General features: G+C 46.6%; 1 protein-coding gene across 7 annotated transcripts in view; it reads left to right on the top strand.

Annotated features, from left to right (window-relative positions):
- Positions 1 to 9034: 9034 nt before the first annotated feature.
- The window catches only part of Ralgps1 (Ral GEF with PH domain and SH3 binding motif 1), a 237828-nt gene continuing 222859 nt past the window's right edge, over positions 9035 to 24003 (top strand). For 5 of the 7 annotated variants that reach the window (XR_005976336.1, XM_041674128.1, XM_041674127.1 and 2 more), the window contains exon 1: positions 9035 to 9252. The gene's annotated coding sequence lies outside the window, so the exon portion shown is untranslated. Of the gene's footprint in view, positions 9253 to 9708; positions 9727 to 22180; positions 22277 to 24003 lie in introns of those variants that run through there. The other 2 variants (XM_041674125.1, XM_041674126.1) reach the window with 2 other exon arrangements.

Raw genomic sequence — 24003 nt, 5'->3', positions numbered from 1 at the left:
ATTTTCTTTAACTGTGTAGTGACTGGTAGGGAGTCCATGCTCCTGGAAATAATCCCTTACCCAGGCTCTTGAAGCAATCCGAATGAAACCCATTGGGTCATCAAAACCAAGACAGGAGAGTAGAAGTGAAACGGGGTGGGAAGAGAAAGTGGATCAGTGGGAGTAGGAGGGGAATGTGAGAGGGCAACCATGGTGGGGTGAGGATGTGCTAAAAATACATTGCATACCTGGATGAAAATGCCATAATGAGACTCATTATTATTATTATGCATAATTAACGTGTGCTAATAAGAAAGACTATTGACAAACATAATAATAGCATTCTCTAATTGAATTATAAAATTAAGAAATATAACAAATTTTGTTATTTTTCCCATGGTAACTGAAATTTAGTTCAGTTACCATGTGAAGGACCGTTGTATAGTGTTCAGTATTATTTTTCTGCAGACGAATATCTAGGTCAAACCATTATGAATCCTGGTAAAGGTGCTATTTATGCTGGTTAATTAGATAAACCATCTGATTTTGTTTTTAATGACTGATTTAAATTTAATAATAAAATAAAGATCCTAAAAATAAGAAAACCTTTGTTTCTTGTTCCAAATGAGATGCACAAACCGTGTCTGATGAGATGTGAATGAGGTGAGCAGAGACCGCGGTTCTAGTTATGCACTAACTGTGTCTGATGAGATGTGAATGAGGTGAGCAGAGACCGGGGTTCTAGTTATGCACAAACTGTGTCTACTGAGATGTGAATGAGGTGAGCAGAGACCGGGGTTCTAGTTATGCACAAACTGTGTCTGATGAGATGTGAATGAGGTGAGCAGAGACCGGGGTTCTAGTTATGCACAAACTGTGTCTGATGAGATGTGAATGAGGTGAGCAGAGACCGGGGTTCTAGTTATGCACAAACCGTGTCTGATGAGATGTGAATGAGGTGAGCAGAGACAGGGTTCTAGTTATGCACAAACCGTGTCTGATGAGATGTGAATGAGGTGAGCAGAGACCGCGGTTCTAGTTATGCACAAACTGTGTCTGATGAGATGTGAATGAGGTGAGCAGAGACCGGGGTTCTAGTTATGGCAAGGAGAGCTAAACTGATGGAGGTGATGATGCTGGCTTCAGAACAAGGGCCCGGGGTACAGCCGCAAAGGCGTGCAGTAAAACCCAGCAGTGTCGGGGGGAGATGGGTATGAAAGGAAACAGTCTCCTTGAGGGGTTTCTAAGGAAAGACGGCTGATGACTAATGGGGAGTCCCAGGACTCAAGAGTTTTCTCATCTGGAACAGAAACACATTACAACCACTGGCTGTCCATAGAGCGGTCTGTCCCTTGCTTATATACAAATAATGGACAGCCTTCGGGCATTCTTATTTTGTTACACAAAGGCACCTGCAATATTCAGTATTGCTTTGTGTCTCCTTCATTCTCTCTCTCTCTCTCTCTCTCTCTGTGTGTGTGTGTGTGTGTGTGTGTGTGTAAGGATCGAGGGGAGTTCCGAGTGAATGTGTGTTGTTGTCATGGGCATGGCCATGTCAAGGACCGCATAGCCCCACGAGAGTGGCAAAGCTTGCTTTCCCCTGGTGAGGCTCAGAGGGATGGCAAAGCCAAGTGTAAATGCTGACAGTGTGTACAGAACACCCCCCTTATAGCCTGAACACTCCACCCCTACAGAGACCGCCCTTATCATAGTTAGCTACCCAACTCCTTCAGCCGTATACCAGAAACTCCGCCTTCCTGTTCAGCTGTATATAATAAACATGTGAGCTCCCGGGCTGCTGTGGCTTCTCCATCCGAGAGCCCAGCCCACCTGATCCCAACTATTTTGTGTCCCTGTATCTGCCCTTTCTTCACTCCCTCGATGCACCAGTTAGGTCAATCCCTGGAACCATTCAAGGATGTAATGTGTGTGTGTGTGTGTGTGTGTGTGTGTGTGTGTGTGAGAGAGAGAGAGAGAGAGAGAGAGAGAGAGAGAGAGAGAGAGAGTCTCAAATGCACCCCATTCATTTACTTGCTCACTATACATAAAGGGAAAATTTTGTCTCTATAGTTTTTTTTTTTTGCCTCAGAAAGTAGGTCAAATAAAGGTGTATTCCGTAAAGCGCAGCTGAAGTGATTCTTGTTCTTTGAGTTCATTTCTGTAAAAGTCCTTTGAGTTCATTTCCTTTGTAAATGAAACATACTCCCTGCTGATAGCAACTAAGCATCTGTGTACTTAGTACTCTTGCTCCATCAATGGGATGTTAGATGTTGCTGGTGTCATAGATTGCCCATTTGATACTTAGTAATTGCTGCCTAAAAACCTGTTTGTAATGGAGAGTAACTGTCTTGCTGCTCACCTAGACTAGCAGTGATGTTTCCTCAAGCCTTGGTGTAAGAGTTGGATTATAATTAAAGTCGTACCTCCAGAAACAATCTCCTCGCCTGTCATTATTAGTACTATTTTGGTATTATCAATACAAGGTTTCTCTATGTAGTCCTGGCTGTCCTGGAACTCGCTCTGTAGACCAGGCTGGCCTCAAACTCACAGAGATTCTTCTGCCTCTGCCTCCCGAGTACTTGGATTAAAGGTGTGTGCCACACTGCCCACCGTCTTTTTCTGTTTTAAAATGTTTAAAGCTATGGTTCTTCATTGTGTGTCTATGTATATGTATGTGTGTTCACATGCACCTGTGCACAGAGGCTGCTGTACTTGACTGGCTTCTGAGCCATGTGGCTACTGTCTTCAGGAGTTCAGCTAGGCTTACTTACAAAAAAAAAAAAATCATCATATGTGGACTTGTTTACTGATGATGTCCCCTTCTAGAAAGTCGGGGAGGAGAAGGTCATGGGACCCTCACCTCAGTATCCAGTCACTCCTGCCAACTAGTGGTATGCCATCCTGCCTTAGCTGCCCAGGGAAGGCCCAGAGCACACAGGTGGGGAAGAACAGGGGAGGTGCAGTGTCCTTGAGCCTGAGGCCTGGATCCCTGACTAGGGCCATCGAGGGAATGAAGAAAAGACAGACGTGTACATATAAGGTGGGGTCAGGTGGGGTGTGTTCACTCTGATGAAGTGGCATCTATTACCCTTGGCAACCTGGAACTTCAGTGTGATTATTAGGTATAGCGCTGGGTGTGTGTGGCAGGTGGCTGGGGGGGGGGGGGGGAACGGAGTTAGTTTCAGTAGGAGGTCTCTAGGCCGAAGTCTCAGTTTGTAAACATCTTGGAGGAGAAGGAAGTTGTAGTTGCTAGATTGTTGTAGTTGCTAGATTTTGCAAACACTGGTTACTCATTTGTACTCAGACTCCTGAAGAAAGCTTGGCCGTTCCCTCTTGAACCTGGTCCATATGGGGAATGACTTTGCCAGTTCCCATGAGTCCGAGGCCTTGGTGTCCTTGACGTGCCCATCCCCATGTCAACAAAGTACATTCTCTTACTTCACTTACTCCGGGCTTCCTCCACTCGCTATTTCCCATTTAAACAGCCGCGGGGGAAGTCCTCAGTCACAGTGGGTACAGCCTTTCAGCGGGGTTTCTTTCGAGGTCACCCACGCTTCTGCCCCTGACCCCTCACTCATTCCTCTGTAAACTAGCATAATAAACTCATTGGCTCCCCAGAGTGAACTTTGGTGAATCACACCTTGATTTGACACTGGGACCTTAGGCAGAAAGGTTTATGTTGTTTGCTTCTTCCCCAGGGGAGGAATTTCAACAATGGAGCAGAGCTTTCAGGAATGGGTTCTCTCTTGGTTGGATCGAACTCTGATCATCAGGAGTGGTAGCAAATACCTTTACTCTCTGAGATATCTGGCTGGCCTTTTCTCATTTTTTCTTTTTTAATAATTTATATGATTTTATTTTCTGTGCATTAGTATGAGGGTGTCAGACTCCCCTGGAACTTAAGTTACAGACAGTTGCAAGCTGCCATGTGGGTGCTGGGAATTAAAGCTGGGTCCTCTGGAAGAGCAGCTGTTAACTCCTGCCCCATCTGTTACTCTTTTCTTTTTTTCTTTCGAGACAGGGTTTCTTTGTATAGCAGTCCTAGCTGTCCTGAAACTTGCTTTGTAGACCAGGCTGGCTTTGAACTCACAGAGATCTGCCTGCCTCTGCCTCCCAAGAGGTGGGAATAAAGGCATGCACCACCATACCCAACTAGACACGAAGACTTTTTATTATGCTCCGTGTAGCTTAGGCTTGTTTTTGGCTAACTCTTTCTACCTTTTGTCTCTGAGGGTTTTTTGTTTGTTTTTTTTCTTTCCATTCTTACTTCTGTATATCTTACTTTCCTGCTTCCTCCAGTGTCTGGCTGGCAGCTGGCTGGCTCCCTGGTGTGTCCCTCTCTTTCTCCTTGTTCTCTCCCTCCTTCTCTAATTCTACTCCGAGCCTAGGTTTCTCCTATTTATTCTCTCTGCCTTCTAGCCCCGCCTATTCTTCTGCCTGGCTATTGGCCACTCAGCTTTTATTAGAACAATCAGGTGCCTTAGGCAGGCAAGGTAAAACAAATGCAACACATTTTTACTTAAACACACATCCTTCCATCGTTAAACAAATACAGCATAAACAAAGTACTTTACATAACTTCACATAGTTAAAGTAATATTCTTCAGCATAAACAAATGTAGAACATCTTTGCCCAGTTAAAACAATATTCCACAACAATAAGGTCCTGGTGCTGCATATGAAATAGATTTTTTTTTTCTGAGACAGAGCTTCTCTGTGTAACAGCTCTAGCTGTCCTGGAACTTGCTCTGTAGACCAGGCTGGCCTTGAACTCACAGAGATTCACTTGCCTCTGCCTCCTGGGTGCTGGGATTAAGGGTATGTGCCACCACTGCCCAGCATGAAAGAGATAGTTTTACTTGGAGTTAGACTAAATCCATATATTATAGGGGCTGAGGTAGAACTCAATAGTAGAGTAGGGCATTTAGCATTCATGAAGCCCAGGTTTCAACCCCAACACACATACACACAACATTATATGGTAAGGGTTTGGGAGACAGCTTACTGTACAAACATGAGGACCTGAGTTCAGATCCCTGACATAAAATGCCAGACATGATGGTACACTTGTAATCCCAATGTTGAGAAAACAGAGTTAGGTGGATCCCTGGTGTTACAGGGAGTCCACCAGAGAAGATCACTCAGACACAGTCTGTAGCCAATTGAAAGTCTTTATTCCAGACAGCTGAGACTACACTCAGGCATTCAGGACCCAAGTGTAGCACCAAGCATTTAGAGCAAGGGGTGTTTAAAGGCAAATCCCCTTCCTGTTATCTTGCTTAGAAGCTCTAGAGGCAGGTTTTGTGCAAGTAAGCAGTTTAGCAGAAGCTAAGATAGGAGGTTAGCTGGGCATGAAGTGGGGGTATCACACAACCAGGCAATTTAACAAAGATAAGTTGGCTGGGCATCTTGACCTTGGGTTCCTAGAATAGAGTTGGGGGATTTTTCACAGGGCTTCCCATCAAGATCAAATTATAGTTAAACTGGGCTGGAGAGATGGCTCAGTGGTTAAGAGCATTGCCTGCTCTTCTAAAGGTCCTGAGTTCAATTCCCAGCAACCACAAGGTGGCTCACAACCATCTGTAATGAGGTCTGGTGCCCTCTTCTGGCCTGCAGACATACACACAGACAGAATATTGTATAATAAATAAATATTAAAAAAAATTATAGTTAAATCTAAAATGGCTTCAGCACGAATACAAGAGGGAAGGACCTTTGCGTTCTCTCGCCCCCTCACTCTGGAGTTTGTTGGTCAATCAGTCTAGCCAAACTGGTGAGTTCCTGGTTGGATGAGAGACCCTGTCTCAGAAGGGAAGGTAGAGAGTGATTGAGGAAGATGCTCAATGTTGGCCTCTAGTCTCTACACGCATGTGCATGAACCTAGAAGCGTAGCTCTTTATTATTATTTACTGTAGTTATGTCCTATTTTTGTGAATGCTTTAAAATAAAAACAATGAACACTTGCTCAGTGAGAGATTGAGTTCCTGTGACTCTTTGGTCACAACACTTTTTAGCCAAGCTGCAGCATCTTGGATAATTTTATTTTATTTTGTGTTCCTTTTTTTTTGGTAAAAAAAAAAAGACCCCTCCCCTTTTTTTAATGCAGGGTTTCTCTGTGAAACAGTCCTGACTGTCCTGAAACTCACTCTGTAGACCAGGTTCGCTTCAAACTCACAGAGATCCACCTGCCTCTGTCTCCCAAGGGCTGTGATTAAAGGTGTGCACCACCACTGTTCTGTGATATGTCAATATTTAGTTATCTATCATATCTATCTACCTATCATCCATCTGTCATATCTATTATCTATCAGTTACATCTATTATTTATCATTTATATCTATTAATCATCTATCAATCACATCTACTAATCATCTATCAGTCATATTTATTAATCATCTGTCTATCTCAACCAATAGATCTATGTATGCTATGGGACAATGGTCTGCACCCTGTCACTTGTATTTTAAATAAATGCTGATAGGCCAATAGCCAGGCAAGAAGTATAGGCGGGGTGACCAGGCAGGAGGTAGAGGTGGGGTTCCGTCCATCATGGCAGGGAAGGTGTGGTGGCATGGACAAGGGGCAGCTAGTCATTTTACATCCACAGTCAGGCAGAGAGCAGTGAATGCTCTCTCAGTGTCCTTTCTCTGCTTCATTCGGTCTGAGCCCAGTCTAGTGAGTGGCGTTGCCCACATTTAGGACGGGTCTTCCTATCAGTTAACTCACTCTAGAAAGTCTTTCACAGACATGCCCAGAGTTCTCTCTGTGATCCATTCTAAATCTGTCAACTTGACATTGAGATTAACTCCAGATGCCATTAAACGTATACTGCAAAAACTGAGCTTAGTGCCTGCACATGCCCGAAGTCACACAGGTGCATATAATGCATATAACAGTAGCTAAGACTTATTGAGCTCCTTTTGGGTGCGAGCCCTCTTCTACATATTCCATTTCCCTGTCTGAAGAGGCTGCTAGTTTAAAGATATTCATTCTCCCACCCCTCTGGTTTTTCAAGACAGGGTTTTTCTGTGTAACAGCCTTGGCTGTCCTGGGATTTACTCTGTAGACCAGGCTGGTCTTGAACTCAAGAGATCTACCTGCCTCTGCCTCCTGAGCTCTGGGATTAAAGGCATGCACCACTTGTACCTGACAAGATATTTTTTGCTGTTGTTGTTTGAGACAGGGTTTCTCTGTGTAGCCCTAGCTGTCCTGGAACTCACTTTATAGACCAGGCTGGCCTTGAACTCACAGAGATCCGTCTGCCTCTGCCTCCCGACTGCTGGGATTAGGGGTGTGTGCCATCACTGCCCTGCAAAATATTCTTTAAAAAATATTTTTAAAATGCACTTTAAAATTGTGTGTGTGTGTGTGTCTGTGTGAATATTTACATACAATTGCAGGTTCCTGTGGAAGTAGAGGCCAGAGGTGACAGCTTGACCTGGAGTTGGAGTTATAGGTAGGTAGTTGTGAGACACCTGATATGAGTGCCTAGAACTGAAGTTGGATCCTCTACCAGAGCAGTACACACTCTTAACTGCTGAGCCAGCTCTCCAGCCTCCCTAACATTCATCCGCCATAAAGAATCTGAGCATGCAAAAATAGCTGGCATGTGTGCACACATCTAGCTGCTGACACAATCAGGGCTTGGACTCAAGCAGCAGGTCCCTCTAAGCTTTATAATAATTTATAAATATTTATAAAAACAGTTACAGTTGTTTTTATTTTGTGTGTGGTTTGTATGTGTGTAGGTGATGCACACTCATGAACTTGCAGAGGCCAGAGGAGGATGTCAAGTGTCTGGCTCTACACTCTCCCTCTTATTCCCTTGAGACAGAGTCTCAGACTGAACCTGGCAGTCAGCAGACCACAGCAAGTATCCTGCTTTCATCGCCCAACCCTACAGGTAGCTGCACAACCATGCCCGTCTTCTTATGTGTGTTCTGAGCACTTGAACTTAGGTCTTCTTGCTTGGCCACCGAACACTCTTCCCTAATCTCCCTCAAGTTTTCGCACTCTGTTCTCCCCCTGCACATCTCTGGATTCAGCAACTTCCAGAACCATCACATCATGCATCATTTTGGTTTATTTAAGGGAAACAGTTGAGATTATTCTTTGATCATTACTGTGTTCTTAATGCAAAATAGTAGACGTTTGCCTCAGAGATGCTGTATTCCACCACCATACACTAGAAGGTTTAATTTTGCTGACTCTATTGTTTTCCTCCTCCCTCTTCTTTTGGATAGTGCAATAGAAATCTTTCCATAGGCTAATGCTACAGCACCATGAATTACAAAGATATCAAAGCGATGATCTTGTCTACATGTCCAAGAAGCATCCTACCTCCTTTCTCTGGTAGGCATGACAGAATTTTGCTGTGGTTCCCGACCTTCAGGCCTTCACAGCCGCCCCTGTCTCTCACGGTATTTGTAACTCGCCACCTGTGTCTTTTAGCCGATGACTCAACCTCTGTTCACTGCACATACCTGGCCTAGCATAAAAGGCCTGGGTGCAGGGAGACAGCTTTTAGGCCCACCCCCCTTTGAATCTGGTATGGTCTTGGGCAAGACCCTCCTCAGGCCTGACTTTTACTAGCTGTGAAATACATTGGTCAGCCCCAAGAACCTCAAAGTGTGTTACTGGACTGTGATTATCTCTGAGTCGTAAAGAATGGGTGCTAAGGTGGTGATGTCTTGCTCACAAAGCCATTTTTTTGTTGTTGAAAACGAGAAACTCTAGGTAGAAATTTAAGTGGGACACTGGGTGAGGCCTGGAAGGATGCGTGCAGAATAAGCGCACGGCTATTTCAATGCAGGGGGTGGGCGTGGCGGGTGGTTGAGTCCGAAGAGGGTGGCAGAACATCCCTGCAAACCTGAGCGTCTGGAGGCTGAAGCCCAGGCCGACGCCGGTGGGGGACCGCTGCTGCAGCGGCTGCGCACTGGCTTTACCAGTCGGTTCATTTGCGTGTCTCCGCCCCTGCGACAAGCTGGTTGGAGGAGCTCGGTATGGTGCTTCACTCTGATTGGCTGATCCGCCTGCCGTTCAGGTCCGGGGAGCGGACGGTTCCTACAGCGGCTGGGCACCGGCTGGGCTCCCGCGTCGGCCCCGCGTTTCAAGCTTGCGCCCGGCCTGTCCTCAACCCGGCTTGGCCCGGCCCCAGCCTCGGAACGAAGGCGCCGCTGCCGCTGGGCCTTTCGCAGGGCCATGAGGAAGCGGCGGCAGCCACTGTGGCTCGCGTCAAGGTGACCAGCCGAGACTGCAGCGGCGAGAGAGGCGGTGAGAGGAGCCGCTGGCGGGGCGGGGTGGGGCGGGGTGGGGCGGGGCCCGGGGCTGGAGTAGCTGCAGGTGCGGGGGGCGGGACCCCAGGCCTCAGGGGCCGGGGCGTGGCCTGGGCTCGAGGGGCGGAGCTATGGCCGGCTCGGGTCCCAGGGGCGCGAATGACAGCGTGTGGGGGGTGGTGACGGGAAAGGGCGCAGGTGCGGGAGGCGGGGTCGGAGGCCTGGGCTAGGCGCGGGGGTCTTGGGCGGGCTCCAGGTCCCAGGGGCGGGAACTAGAACCTGTGTGAGGGCTAGAGGCGGAGAAAGGGCTCAGATTCGGGGGGGGGGGGGGGCGGGGGGGATCTGCAGTGGGAGGGGGCTGCGAGGAGAGCCGGGGGGAAAAGCACAGGTGCAGTGGGCGGGGCTGGGGAAACCCTGTAGGGGCGGGGGGCGGGGCTGAGGATTGTTGGCTGGTCCGGAAGCGGGGCCGCAGGTGAGGAGCTGCGGGAGGGTGAGTGGGTCCCACCCCGGAGAAGGGAAGCTGCCCTCTCCGCCGTCCAGGCTTTGGTTTCTCTGAGTGCTCGGAGGCATCTACGGCTGCATCTCGGAGGGGCGGGCCAGGTCTGCCTGTGTCTTTGCGGAGTGGCTCTAGGATCGCAGCTCCCCTGGTTAATAGGCCGGCTGCTTCCCTGTGCCACGCCAAGCCCTAAGTGCGGCGTGCTATTTTTTTTTTTTTTAACTCCCCTGTTGCTGTTGAAGGGGCATGGCTGGATTGCGGGGTGGTTGGCATTGATTGGTTGATCTGTTGGAAAATGTATGCTCTTCTAGGTAGTCATTGGTGCGATGCTCGGAAGGGATCTGGATTGTTGACTGCCGGCAGCAGATGCTCTTGCAGGTCTTCAGAGGGCTGGTCTCAAAAAGATCGAAAGGATAGCGTGGTGAGGGTGAAGAGGCGGAACTTGAGCCAAAATTCAGCTTTCTGGCTCTGTGACGCCTGGGAGTTATTTTTGCCTTTTTGAGTGTTTAGTTGTTTGCAACATGAGCATCCCGATGCCTAATTGTGACCTTCCAAGGGCCAGAAGGGAATTGCTTGACAAAAGGTGACATGAGGCCTCTTTCTTGAGTGTTTGGAATGAGGTTTGTGGTGAGGCACCCCTCCTCCAAACTAGTGGAGTTTCAGATCATGGTGCTCCCTGAGAGGCCTTGGAGCTGGCTACTGTGGCCTGGGGAACCACTGTCAATGAAAAGTGAAGTGTGTTTAGTTGTTGGCTGACCTTTAGACCCCAGGCTCAGGGAGGGCTCTATGCTGATGGATTAGGCTTATAGTGGAGCCTTATAGAATGCTTGATTCTGCCATGCTCCAGAAGGAAGACTTCAGGATGAAGAGCACCATGGACCTTCATTAGGTGTTTACCGAGACAGAGAGAAGGGAGAGAGACGATATGGCTCCTTGCTTCAGAAGTATCCTTTATCTGCATGTGACCTTTGGGTACCCGGTGTTACCTCACTAGCAGTTGGCCAAACTGACCTGCGGTCCTTTCTGTCTGTGCCATGTGGACAGACACTTCTTGCTGGCTTAAATTTGTCTTCATTTTAGAAGCTCGGGACTTTTGGGGACCAAACACCACAGTGCTGGCCTCCCTTACTAAACCTGGAGATGTCTCAGGGATAGGCTCTTGTTGGGCGAGCACTTGTGTGGCAGGTGCTAGGACTAGAAGGAGCATGAGTGAGTTGTTCCACCCTGTCTTGGCAGAAGCTATACAAATGTCTCTTAGGGGCTGCCCTTCTCATGTCTTATGTGTCAGAATGAAGCCCCAAGCCTGGTGGCTAACATGCCAGATAATGAGATGATTCATTTTTCTTTCTTCTTAAAAGTGTTTTTATTATATTTATTTTGTGTTTGTGCATGCGGTGGTCAGAGGATAACTTGTGGGAGTCTGTCCTCTGCTTCTACCATGTGGGTCCCAGGTATCAAACTCAGATGTTCAGGCTTGGTGGTAGGCACCTTTAATTTCTGAGCCATTTCACAGGCCCCATGATTGGCTTTTCAATTTGCTATTGGGGGTGCTAGCATTCAGAACTGAGAAAAAACTGCATAATAGAAAACCGTTACCTCTAAAACCAGTGTGATCTGTCTCCAGCTTCCTCCTTTCCACTCTGGCTTGGTGGACAGGCAGATTGTCTTGGAGCTCCCACTATTCTTCCTGCTGTGTGACCTAGTACCAGCTTTTATCTTCTCAGAGCTTTGGGTTCCTTATTTGTAAATATTAAGAAGAAGCCTGAATACCTTGTAAAAGTGTTGTGAAGGATCAGTAAGCTATCCGAAGGTGCTTCAGTGACTTGGCACCAGTCTTGGTACCTTTCTCTTCCTGTCCTGTCCCCTCCTGCCAGCTTCCAACAGCTATTACTAAGAACAGCACGTGACATGCAAGGAGTTGAGGACCAGGGATTCTGAGGCCTCTGCTTCTTACATAACCTTCAACAAGTCTCCTTCCCTTCCCAGACCTGCGTTTTCTCAGCTGAGGGAGAATGCTGGACTGTGCGATCCTTGGGAGTGTTAGCTCTGGCTTCTGATGGCAAGCTGAAAATCTTCACACCTTTCAGAAGAGCAGGAAAGCAGAAGCCAGTGACCGTGGTTTAGCTCTTTTAAAAATATCTGTATAGGAGCTGAAGAGTTGCCTCAGTATTTTGGACACTTGGTAATCTTCCAGAGGACCTGCGTTCAGTTCCCAGTGCCCACATCAGACAGCTCACAACTGCCTGTTTCGGAAAATAAAACAGAGCAGTATAGCCTCTGTTTGGTAGCTGGTAGGGAGTTACCAAATCTTGAAGGATCAGATGAAGGATGTTCTCTAGGAAGCTGCTCTGGCTGACTGTCAGCACCGCTTGCAAGTCTGTTGCTGTGTCATTAGCATGGGTTTTGTCTGTTGCACAAGAGTGTCATGGTTAGGTGTAGTGGTGCACATCTCTAATCCCAGTATTCATGAGGCAGAGGCAGATAGATCTCTGTGCTTTCAAGGCCAGTCTGGTCTACACAGTGATTTCCAGGCCCCTCAGGATTACATAGACCTGGTCTCAAAGAAAATAATCTACAAAAGCTATGAAACAGGAAGAGTTAAATTGGGATGAGGATTGGGAGGGCAGGGAAAGGGAATACAGGGAGGGATAAATAAAGTCTTATGGAAACCTACTATAGAAGCTTCCATACGTGTGTGTATACACATGTATCTATACATATATTACACACACATATATACATAATACACTTATATAAAAAGTTAAGATAGGGTTACCCTGTAACTGCATACCAGTGACCCACTTGATACCTCAGACTAACAAATAAAAGTTCAGTTCCAGGAATTAGTTAACCTCTTTTAGAGTTGTTGGCCAGTGAGATTCCTTAGACCCTCAAACACTATAGGCTATTGCCAGTGCTATTGGTTACTCTTCAAAACTTGATGTTAAGACCCTGTTGCTGAAGATACCACATACTTGGATCATAGGACATGGAGAAACCAAACTGATAGTCATCTGGAAGCTTCATTCCTACTGGCCAGCTTCCATAGTGCTGGTATACCCTTCCAGCTATGCATGCCGTCAGAGGAGAAAAGTAATCTTCAGTCCTACTCAACTAAGAACCCTGTGAACTCAGTGATTTGCCTGGCAACACATGACCACAGGCGCACTAGTGGCATGAATGTTGTGGTAGATTCCAGTCATTTTCTAACTGGACTTAAGGCTTGCTCCGCAAGATGAAACCAATACCTGGAACTATTATGGGGCCAAGAACCTGTGGCTAGACAGGTCATATGCCCCAGGTAAGAACCTACTAAGTGATTTTGCTAAATAGACAGTATTAAACCAACTCCTAATACTTATTGTTATACCTGTAGAGTAGAACATTGCTCAACCCTCATCAGGGAAGCTGCTTCTTAGAGTAGATGGTAGTTAACACAAACTCACAACTGGTTAAGATGCAGAAAATCAGAGACAGTGGAGTACTCAACCCTAGGGGGACCCCTGTATCACATCCCTTCTCCTAAGGCTCAAGGATCATTAAAGAGAAAGGGGGTGGAAAGACTGAGGAGCCGCAGGTGGTGGGTGACGATGAGAGAGCAGTGTCCTCCAGACACAGCAGGGCAGCTGCACACAGGAACCCAGCATTCATGCCAGCATGCACAAGACCCATGCAAGTCTAAGCTAGACCAAATTCCAGCATGGAAAGGGGAGGTGGGCATGAAGTTCCACTCCTGGCTACAGAGCAGTTGGCAATTGATAGCTGCTGGAAGAGGTGAGAATCAGTTTTTCCTTAAGTGTAGTCGTTTGCCATACGCTAAGGCATTTTCCACACGTCTAAGAATATATGTGCATCACAAGTTGGACTTGGATGGGTTTAAAGCAAAAACAAAGAGGAAACAGAATTGAATGGGTAAGGAAGGGGTGGATCTGGTAGGAGTTGGGGTGAAATGATCAAAACACATTATAGAAATTCTCAAAGAACTAGTAAAAGACGAAGGAAAGCAAAGCCTTCCTACAGCCCTGCCTCACTGCACACTGAGCTCATGCAGTCTTTGTTCACATAGTCTCTCTTGGTCACAGTCATTGCTTTTAAATAGTGTGGTAAAATTTTTATCTCTTAAGAAGTTTAAACAAAAATTACAGGGATTATTTTAAGCAAGTAGGGAGCTCAGCTGGGAGGTGTCTGTCTGAGTTTCTAGTCCTCTCCCTGGAGGCAGCTGCTTCTTTGTTGTTGTTGTTGTTTATTCTGTTTTTTTTCTATTGTAGCAGTTTATACAGATTTCCCCCTCCTCACCTTGTGTATTCACTTTCTCATTTGAAAGTGGTTCCAACAGTAGAGAATGTTCCAGCTGGTACATAGAATTCCTCTGATACTGTAAGCACTGGTTTTTCTCCCCCCCACCCCATGGTGTTTACTCAGCCCTGGTTAGCAGGCATTGTTTAGAAAACTAACAAAATATGCCCTCCCCCCCTTTTTTTTTTCCTCTGGGAATGAAATGGCTTTGGTCCCAGTGAACAATAGGTTAAAGGGAAGTCCATGTATCTGGATGTGAGACAGAGAACTGAAAGAGAAAGGAAAAGGGATTTGGTTGCTGGCAATTAAGAGTTGATTTTCCATTTAGTCCTTGATTTGAAGTCCAGCCCTGGCACTTACTGACTGTATGGTAGTGGCAACCTACTTACTGGTCCAGCATCTTGGTTTCCTTGTCTGTAAGATGGGTGGCAGTGGTCAGATTTATCTCGGGGGTTGTGCAGAGGAGAGAACATCATGCGAGCAGAACATGCGCAGCATAGCTGCAGGCCATGTGGATGCCTGGAGCAGGTGGGCTCACAGCCCAAAGCAGACTCTAGTTTTTGCCAGTAGATGCTTACTGGGCAGTTAAGAGTGAGTGTAGAGATACAGTTTGTAGGTGTGGTGGTTTGAAAGAACATGGCCCCCAAAGGGAGTGGCACTATTAAATGTGGCCGTATTGAAGTAGGTGAGGCCTTGTTGGAGGATGTGTGTTACTGTGCGGACAGGCTTTGAGGTCTCTTTTGCTCAAGCTTCACTCAGTGTGACGACACTCAGTCTACTCTTGTTGCCCTCTGATCAAGATGTATCGAGCACCATGTCTGCCTACATGCTGCCATTGTTCCCTGCCATGGTAATAATGGACTCAACCTCTAAAACTGTAAGCTACCAGCCACCCCAATTAAATGATTTCCTTATTGTGGTCATGGTGTCTTTTCACAGACAATAGGCATACAGACATGGCGTGTGTGTGTGTTACTGGTTCACTGGATGAACCAGACATGGCTTTTTAAAAAAAATATTTATTTATTATGTATACAATATTCTGTCTGTATACAATATTCTCTTCTTCCTGCAGGCCAGAAGAGGGCACCAGACCCCATTACAGATGGTTGTGAACCACCATGTGGTTGCTGGGAATTGGTCCTCCTGTCTATTCTTATGCCAATACCAGGCTGTTTTCAGTACTGTAGCTCTGTAGTAGAATTTGAAGTCAGGGATTGTGATGCCTCCAGAAGTTCTTTTACTGTACAGGATTGTTTTGGCTATCCTGGGTGTTTTGCTTTTCCATATGAAGTTGAGTACCATTCTTTCAAGGTCTTTGAAGAATTTTGCTGGGATTTTGATGGGCATTGTGCTGAATCTGTCACCTACAGATTTTTAAAAGCGTTATTCATTTTACTTATGTGTATGCTTGCATGAGTTTTGTGCACTATGTATGTGGAGGAGCCCATTAAGTATAGAAGAGCGTGTTAGATCCCCTGAATCTGGAGTTACAGGTGGCTGTGTATTTTTATGGGGTTGCTAGAAACCAAGTTGTGGTTCTCTACAAGAGCAGCAAGTGTTCTTAATTGCTGAGCCATCTCTCTGAGTCATGGCAAGCACGCTGCTTGCCTGAGCTTTGGTGGGAGGTTAGGGTGGAAAGCACTGGGTGGGGATGAGTGTTTCATCTGCACTCCCTAGGACCCAGGGCCTGCATCCTTCTGCTGTGCTTCTGCAGAACTGCATTCATTTACTCTTTGGGGGAAGTTTATCTCCAAGTGTCAGAGAGGCTGACACACTCGTGCTTGAGGCACAGAGTCTGTACCGCTGTGAGTGCCTGGCCTCCAGGAAGTGCCTCCACCTCTGTCTTCTCACTTGTGCAGAGCTGTGGTAGTGCCTGCCTCTGTATGGCCCTCATGGGGTTTCCAAGAAATGGCACCAAAGAGCACTTGGCACAGAGCTCGCTCAAGAGCAACTCTACATGTGTGCTAGGACGAGGCTCTCTTTTCATCATGGCTACTGCTTTCTGGGATGCCTTTTGGGGGAATCACATGTGAAAGCTATGTGACTCATTGTTCAAGGATTGTGTTGACTCTCAGATGACTGGCAGTGGGGCTGGAACAGCCAGAAAGGTGGGCAGATTTTATTCTGCATTGGCGTGGCAGATGCAGGTCTTGATCTCAGAAAGTGGAGAGTACTAGAGAGAGACGCAGTTACCTTTGGGCTGAAGCTGTCCAGGAAATCCCTGGCCTGGCCCTCCTGCTTCATTGTTGTATCGTCTATATTGTGTCCTTTATATGTAGCATACCTTCTCCCCTGTGTGTGTGTTTATGTTTGTGTTGTGTGTGTCTTCCATATGCAAACTGTGCCCATGGAAGATAGAATAGGACAGCAAATCCTCTGGAAATGCAGTTAGAGGCAGTTGTTAGCTACCATGTGAGTGCTGGGAACTGAACCCAGGTCCTCTGGAAGAGCAGCCACTTTTAACCACTGAGCCATCTCTCCAGCCCCATATTTAGATATTTTTATTATAAGGTTTGAGTTTAATGTTAAGACATTTATTTAACAGTTGGAAGGAAATTTAAATGGTTGGCCTTGACAGTCACAAGTTTCTTGAAATGACTTCATTTGGGAAAGAAGGAGAGATAAAGAACATCTTTAAGTCCACAATTATTGAGTCCAGTCATTCTCACTCACTCTTGTGGAATCTGGTAAGTAGGGCAAGGGAGATCTGTTAGTACAGTTTTGAATTAAATATTTATGGAAAACAATAAATTCAGAAGAACTTGTTTTGCTTCTTTGTGCTAATAAAATTTGTTATATGGAATTAGTGACTTTCACTGTTTTAAGACATTTCCTTCATTCTGTCTTCTCTATAGCTTCTCCCTCCCTCCTCCTCCCTCTCTCCCTTACTCTCCTTCCTCCTTCCTTCCTACCTTCCTTGCATCCTTCCATCCTTCCTCCCCCCCTCCCTCCCTCCCTCTCTCTCTTCTGGTATTTATTTGTCCCAGAGTGGCTTTGAATTCATTATGTGGCCAAGGGTGCCTTTGAATCTCTGATACTCCCATCCCCACTTCCCAAGTGCTAGGATTACAGGTGTGATCATTTCTGGTTTAAGCCTTTCTTTCCTGGCACCATATCTGTGACTCTTCAAGTCCAGTAACATTTGTAGATTGCCCTCTCCTGGTCTTCCACAACGTTGTGGTGTTATGGAATGACACCATGTGACCATTGACAATTTGTGAATCTCCCCTCCGGTAGGTAGAATCCTAGGCTGGGGTAGTCAGAAGGATCTGAGAATGCCATTCCCACTGCCTAAACCCTTCTGTGTGTCTAATTCCTTAAAGAAAGAAGACCAAGTCATTAGCCAGGCCTGCAGACAAACTCTTTAAATAAGTGGCTGGGTCCCTGGTGCAGGATCTACAGTGCCAGGGATTGGCTGTTTTGCTCACCAGTGGGTATCTGATGATTAGTTAAATGTATGAAGAATGAACTGATGAAGAAAATGGACTGATTTAAGTCCATAAAACAAGAAGGTGTTGGCTCAGAGGTCCCCTCCATCCTGTAATATTGGAGCACTTTACAGCGCTCAGAATGTCTCAGTGACAGTTACCTCCACTTCATGTTGATTGGGCAGGGTAGGCAAGGTAGATGTGGTGCACCTAAGACAGTGGGAGCTCAAGAGGGGTTGATTACCCAACGTGTGGCTATGAGAGAGTTGGTTCTTTTGCCTCTGTAGGTGCCTCTTTTCACACCCCAGAGACCCTAAAGTATGATCTGATACTCACCTGGTGGAGTCACAGGTGAGGTGAGGAAATGGAGCTGCATTGGATAAAAACACCTATTATAGTTTTGCTTGATTTTTATGTATTTTAAATTTCCTCTCATTGGATTTAGGGAGTTAAGTTCAAATTGAAGTGTTAGGACTTTGTAGTAAATAGCGAGATCGTGATCACGGTGTGTGCTTGGTGCCTGATGACCAGAGTTAGGATTCAGGTTCTGTGTTAGAAAGGGTTTCAATTAGAAGTTATTTGCTGATTGGTGTGTGGCCTCCTTGCTGACTTGCTAGTTTTTTTTTTTTATGTAACTTATCTTGGGCACCTTTGCACTTAGCACCCCACACCTTTGTGCTTATTGGGTGGAGTGTCAGTCTGGAGGTTCATGCTTCTGCCCTTCCCAGATGAGGGCAGAGACTTTACTGCTCGGTGACCCTGGTTTCTCCGCCATGTGAGCACACCCATTGGCTGCAACAATCTTGCAGCAGTTGCTAACTGTTGTACATGACAGCTAATAAACCATGTCAGCAATTAAGGGTTCATCTCAGATGACAACCTCTGAAGCGGGGTGTTTGGTTGAGTTGTCATTGTGAGTGCAAGGGAGCAGGACTAAGCCCTGAGTGTGAGGCTCTGCTGTCTCTCTGGTGATGGTGGCTGACAAAGATGAAAATGTCTCTGTTCTTCGACTTCCATCATGAGTCTGGGCTGGCGGTTGTGGGGGAATTTCTTAGGCTTGGGAAGGTCTTGGAACCCAGTTTTATTAGCATACCCAGTGGTGCTCCTGGAATAGGGAGGAACAGCCTGAATTTTGGAAAAAATCACCAGTGTGGAGCCAGAATTTGCCCTGAGGAGTTCCCTGGTGTATGTACATCCTTCCTAAGCAGGGAAGCCCAGGATTGAGGGAGCGTGAAGGAGCTGGAAGTGTCAGACCACACCTGCAGCCAAAGGTAGAGGGAAGCCTTGCTCCTCGTTCTTCCTGTCCTGCCCATCTGTCTACTTGTGCAGTCCATGTTGGGGCTAGGGAGTTGACATTGTGCTGGCTGTGGAGCAGTAGGAACCAGCCCTGTCCCCTCTGTCTTGTACAAATATTAGGTGACTAAGCACAGAGCAGTAATAAATCAGCAGCCCAGTGTGGTGACATTTTGTCTGTCATCCAACACTTAAGAATTGGAGACATAGCCAGGCTATGGTGGCACACCCCTTTAATTGCAGCACTCAGGAGGCAGAAGCAGGCAGATCTATGTGAGTTCAAGTGTAGCCTAGTCTACAGAGCAAATTACAGGACATATTACACAGAGAAACCCTGTCTTGAAAACCCAAAAAGAAAAAAATACCCCAAAAGTTGGAGGCCGGAGAATGCCAGTTTGGCCAGTGTTAAGAACAAGGGAGAGATGAATGCCGGTCCTAGGAAATGGCATTGCTTGAACTGAGCTAGAAATCTCTGCCACGCTGCTCAGGACTGTCCATCTGTCAGCTAATCTTCTCCTTCTGGGCTGTTGTCTGGCTGCTTCCTCACTTCTTGAGGGAATGGTGGGATGCCTTGCTTCACTAGTGGTTTTTAGTCATGTTGTGCACATCTGTGGAGCATGCAGCAGAGCTCTACACTGTGTCACTACCTTAGTCTTAATGGGCAGGAGACAGTTAATGAGAATAGGGCAGTGTTGGGAGAGGCCACACTTGGGAATGGAAGCTCCTGAGACCACACGTTTCAGGTCTCAGAGAAAGGCTTCAGCTTTCTGAGTGCAGTGCATCTTGGGTAGGGGGTGCATTTGGGCAGCTACGCATAAGTAGGGGTGAACTGGTGTGGTGGTCAGGCCAGTGTGTTTTGAGTGTGTGGTTGAATGAGAAACTGGGAAGTGCTGGTGGAAGGGGGCTTCAAAGAGAGGCTCAGCAGATAGCGAGCATGCATTTAGACCTTTTCCTGGGGTCGATGGTTCCAGGCCCTGTCACTGCTGACACTGGTATACTGTGAAGGATGATGGCAAGAAGAAGGTAGACACCAGGAGATGATGGATGCTGTTACTAGAGTCCAGATGCCAGGTCCTCGTCTTGGCCATGGGGGCTGTTTGTATGAAGCCAAAGTGGCCGACCCTTGCATGGTGATGTAGTAAGGAAGGAGGGTGATGTCAGAGGTAGTTGGTCTTTGCTTGATGATGTAGTAGGGAGGGAGGGGATGTCAGAGGTAGTTGGTCTTTGCTTGATGATGTAGTAGGGAAGGAGGGTGATGTCAGAGGTAGTTGGTCTTCGCTTGATGATGTAGTAGGGAAAGAGGGTGATGTTGCTGTTTTGCTTTGTTGACAGGAGATGGAGGGTGGGTTCAGTCACTGAGAAATGGAGTTTGAAAGGAATATTAGGTGGGGAGGAAGAAGGCAGTGAACTGGAGTCTGGCAATTTTGAGTCTGGGGAGCCATGGTGCACCTTGGCTGGACTGTTCATTGGTGTTTGATCCATTCATTTGGTACTAGAAGAAACTTCTTGCTGAACATGTTTGTTGTTGGGAACATCAGCAGCTGGCAGCGCCAGGGAGAGGGAAGCTGACATTCTTCACGGGGGCTTCCAAATGCCTCCTGGATAGGTCATTCTTAAGTTATGACCTCTGGGGTTTGCTGTAGGGGGTGAGGGATTGCTCAGGAGGGCTGTGTGGTAAGCAAAGGATGTGAGTGCCGGTATGGGGACTCTGGGCACAGTGGAGGGGCCGGGGGGAAGGGCAAGAGGAAGCGTGGTCAACTAAGAAGGAAGGCCATGGTGCAGGCACCTGCCTCTGCCTCCTTCCATCAGGGTCTTTCTCCTGCCCCCGAACTGGGCCCTTTTGTGTTGGCAACATCAGAGTCTCCTTCTCTCATGCTGTGGTGTTCATCAGTTAGTTATGTCCTGACTTCCAAAGAATTTACCTTTATTTTCTCTGAGTGAAGACTAAGAGAAGGTTTTTGCTGCAGCCAGTCTCTTAGACAACCTCAAGAAATTATTGAAGCCTTCTGTTGCTAGCCCCGTGGGAAGAAATCTCAGGCCCCAGAGCAGGAAGAGTGTCATCCCCCAATCTGCCCAACATTCTGGGGTTCAGGAAGGATCTGCAATTCTAGTGGAAGGGTGTGCATCTGGATCTAGCATAGGCTGCTCATCAGAACTGTTGGAAGAGGACCTGAGAAGGGATTTAAGCAATTCCGATGGACTAATGTGGTTTGAGGTGTCACAGAGTACACAAGGTCTACCCAGCCTGCTGTGGGCTAGAGAGACTGTTGAACTGGTCAAATTGGAGGTTTCAATAGGCTTGAGACCCTGATGACAGAAGTAGCTTATAGGCCAGTGGGAAACTGGTCTGTGATCAGGAACCTGAGAGCTGAGTGGAGCTGAGGCACTGACCCGTGTACTGGAAGCTGCAGGTACAGAGTAGTGACAGGAGAGGCACATGTGAGGGATACAGCTGGCCTAAGTGCTGGGGCTGGGAAGGAAGAGGAAAAGTGGCTATGTTGATTGAGCCGAGAAGGAGACAGTGGCTGGAATGTGAGACAGGGGATCAGGAACGTGTGCACCAGGCGGTCCTTGAGAGATAAGGCAGAGGGTGGTTCAAACCTGGGGTCAGTCTGAGCTGAGCTCAAACCCTTTGTCCAAATACTCAATCCCAGTGAGAGTACTCCAGCTGGTGGGTGGTTCTAGGTGAGTTACATAACCTTCCCAGGCCTGTTAGCTCACTTGATTATTTATTTATTTATTTATTTTCGAGACAGGATTTCTTTGTAGCTTTGGAGCTTAACCTGGAACTAGCTTTTGTAGATCAGGCTAGCCTCGAACTCAGAGATCTGCCTGCCTCTGCCTTCCAAGTGCTGGGATTTTTTTTTTTTTGGTTTTTTGAGACAGGGTTTCTCTGTGGCTTTGGAGCCTATCCTGGAACTAGCTCTTGTAGACCAGGCTGGTCTTGAACTCACAGAAATCCGCCTGCCTCTGCCTCCCGAGTGCTGGGATTAAAGGCGTGTGCCACCTCTGCCTGGCGATTTTAATTTTTTAATTAACATTTATTTTATTTTATTATTATTGTGTGTGCAAGTATATGGTGTGTGTGTGTGTGTATACATGGTGTACCAGTACAACTCTGGGAGTCAGTTTTCTATGGGGTGTGTGTGTGTGTGTGTGTGTGTGTGTGTGTGTGCGTGTGTGTGTGTGCGTGCGCACGCATGTATACATGGTACACAGGTGGAGGAGGACAGCTTAGTCTTGTTTTCTTCTTCCATGTGGAATCTGGGGATCAAGCTCAGAGTTATGTAGCAAGTACGCACTTTTACCTGCCTAACCTTCACACCAATTCTTATTTCATATTTGTCAGTGGTCTTAATGTGTACCCCAACTTGACCATAAATTTGTGATTGATCTTTCTGTTCCTGCAGCTCAGGTGCTTGGATAAACTGGCTACCAGCTGTTTGTTCATCTTCAGTGTCTGCGATAGCAGTACCCACCTTAGACAGTCATTGTACGGATTCATGGTATGTTATATGGACAAGATGCCTAGTGATGTGTAGATGATGGTGATGGCGTTCCCATCACCTGAACACCTTTTCAGACAGTTCCACTGAGTCAAACCAGTCGGACACAGGTGTGAAATCAGTGTCATCAAGTTCAGCTGTGTGAACATGTGCACAAGAGAAGGAAAACCAGATTCACAGGCACAGACAGTGTTGAGTGTAGTAGGGGAGCATGGTGGTTCATATTAACTAATGTAGGAAGTCACAGAAAACACGTGTGATGGGAAATGATGCACAAGACCCCCAAACCTTGGTGGCGGGTCTAAGATGGCTGTGAAGGAGAGGGGAAGACATTCCCATCCCTGCCTGGGTAACGAGGACAAAATGTTTCCATGACTCCTCACCCCCTCCCTGTGTCTGAGCTGGCATACATGGTAGGTGGGATTAGGATTGCTCCCTACCTTTACCCCAAAACTTCATTTTTGTAACTGTGCTTGTTACAGAGTAACCTTTGCCAATGGGTAGTGAATGAATAGACTAAATAAATTAAAGTCAATCAGTTTCTGGCTCTTCCCAGAGCGTTTAAATAGCAATGACAAGATATATTTTAAATGTTGGTAAAGATGTAGCATGATTCCGGGCGGTGGTGGCCCACACCTTTAATCCCAGCACTCAGGAGGCAGAGGCAGGCGGATCTCTGTGAGTTCGAGACCAGTCTGGTCTACAAGAGCTAGTTCCAGGACAAGCTCCAAAGCCACAGAGAAACCCTGTCTTGAAAAACCAAAAAAAAAAAAAAAAAAGATGTAGCATGATTATAGGATATTTTATAAAACATGATAAAATGATGCTGTTCATTTGGGAAAATGAGTTGGTTAAAATGTCAATTTCTTCCTTTGGTACTGGGTACCTAATCCAGAACCTTGTGCTTGCTAGGCAAGCACACCACTGATGGAAATTCCCACCTCCAGTATGTTAATTTTTTAAAGCAGTGAAATCATCTTCATTTGTACAGATTCTTGTTTCTTTCAATGTGTTTGGCTGATAGGTGTAAACATTTTGTGAGACTTTGTTGATGGAGACTAGAGATCACTTGAGTTGGTTACCTTTTTTCATTGCTGTTAACAAAATGCCTGAGTGGGGGCACCTAAGGAAGGAGAGGTTTGAACTGGCTCACCGTGTAAGGGATATAGTCCACCGTGGCAGGAAGTCATGACCTTGTCTGCCACTCAGAAGCAGAGAGGTGAATTCTGGTTCACGTCTATTCAGCCCCAGACTGCAGGACAGGGATAGTGCTGCCCACATTTAGAGTCTTTCCTTGTTACTTAAACCTCTCCACAAATGTCCTCAGAGACTTCTGAGTGGGATTCTAAATCCAGTCAAGTGGGTAATGAAGGCTGAGCATCATATGGCTGTAGCTATTGTGAGTCACTTTCTCATTTAACTGTTATTCTTTGGGTTGGGCCACAAGTGTTAGAAATGCAAGAGAAGCTGGGCAGTGGTGGTGCACGTCTCTAATCCCAGCACTCAGGAGGCAGAGGCATTTGGATCTCTAACTTGAGGCCAGCCTGGTCTACAGAGTGAATTTCAGGACAACCAAGGCTATAAAGAGAGACCCTGTCTCAAAAAAACAAAGTAAAACCACCACCACCACCAACAACAAAAAAAGAAATGCAAGAGAATAAAGACATAATAAGATACAACTTTCTTCTTCATATGTGAAAAGTTAGGAAGTTATTGGCTCAAAGTAG

The sequence above is a fragment of the Microtus oregoni genome, unplaced genomic scaffold (genome assembly GCF_018167655.1).
Source record: "Microtus oregoni isolate MIOR12 unplaced genomic scaffold, Mior012 000025F_ref0000491, whole genome shotgun sequence".
Taxonomy (NCBI): Eukaryota; Metazoa; Chordata; class Mammalia; order Rodentia; family Cricetidae; genus Microtus; species Microtus oregoni.
The sequence above is the reverse complement of the archived record's forward strand: the minus strand, read 5'-3'. Positions and strand labels throughout refer to the sequence as shown.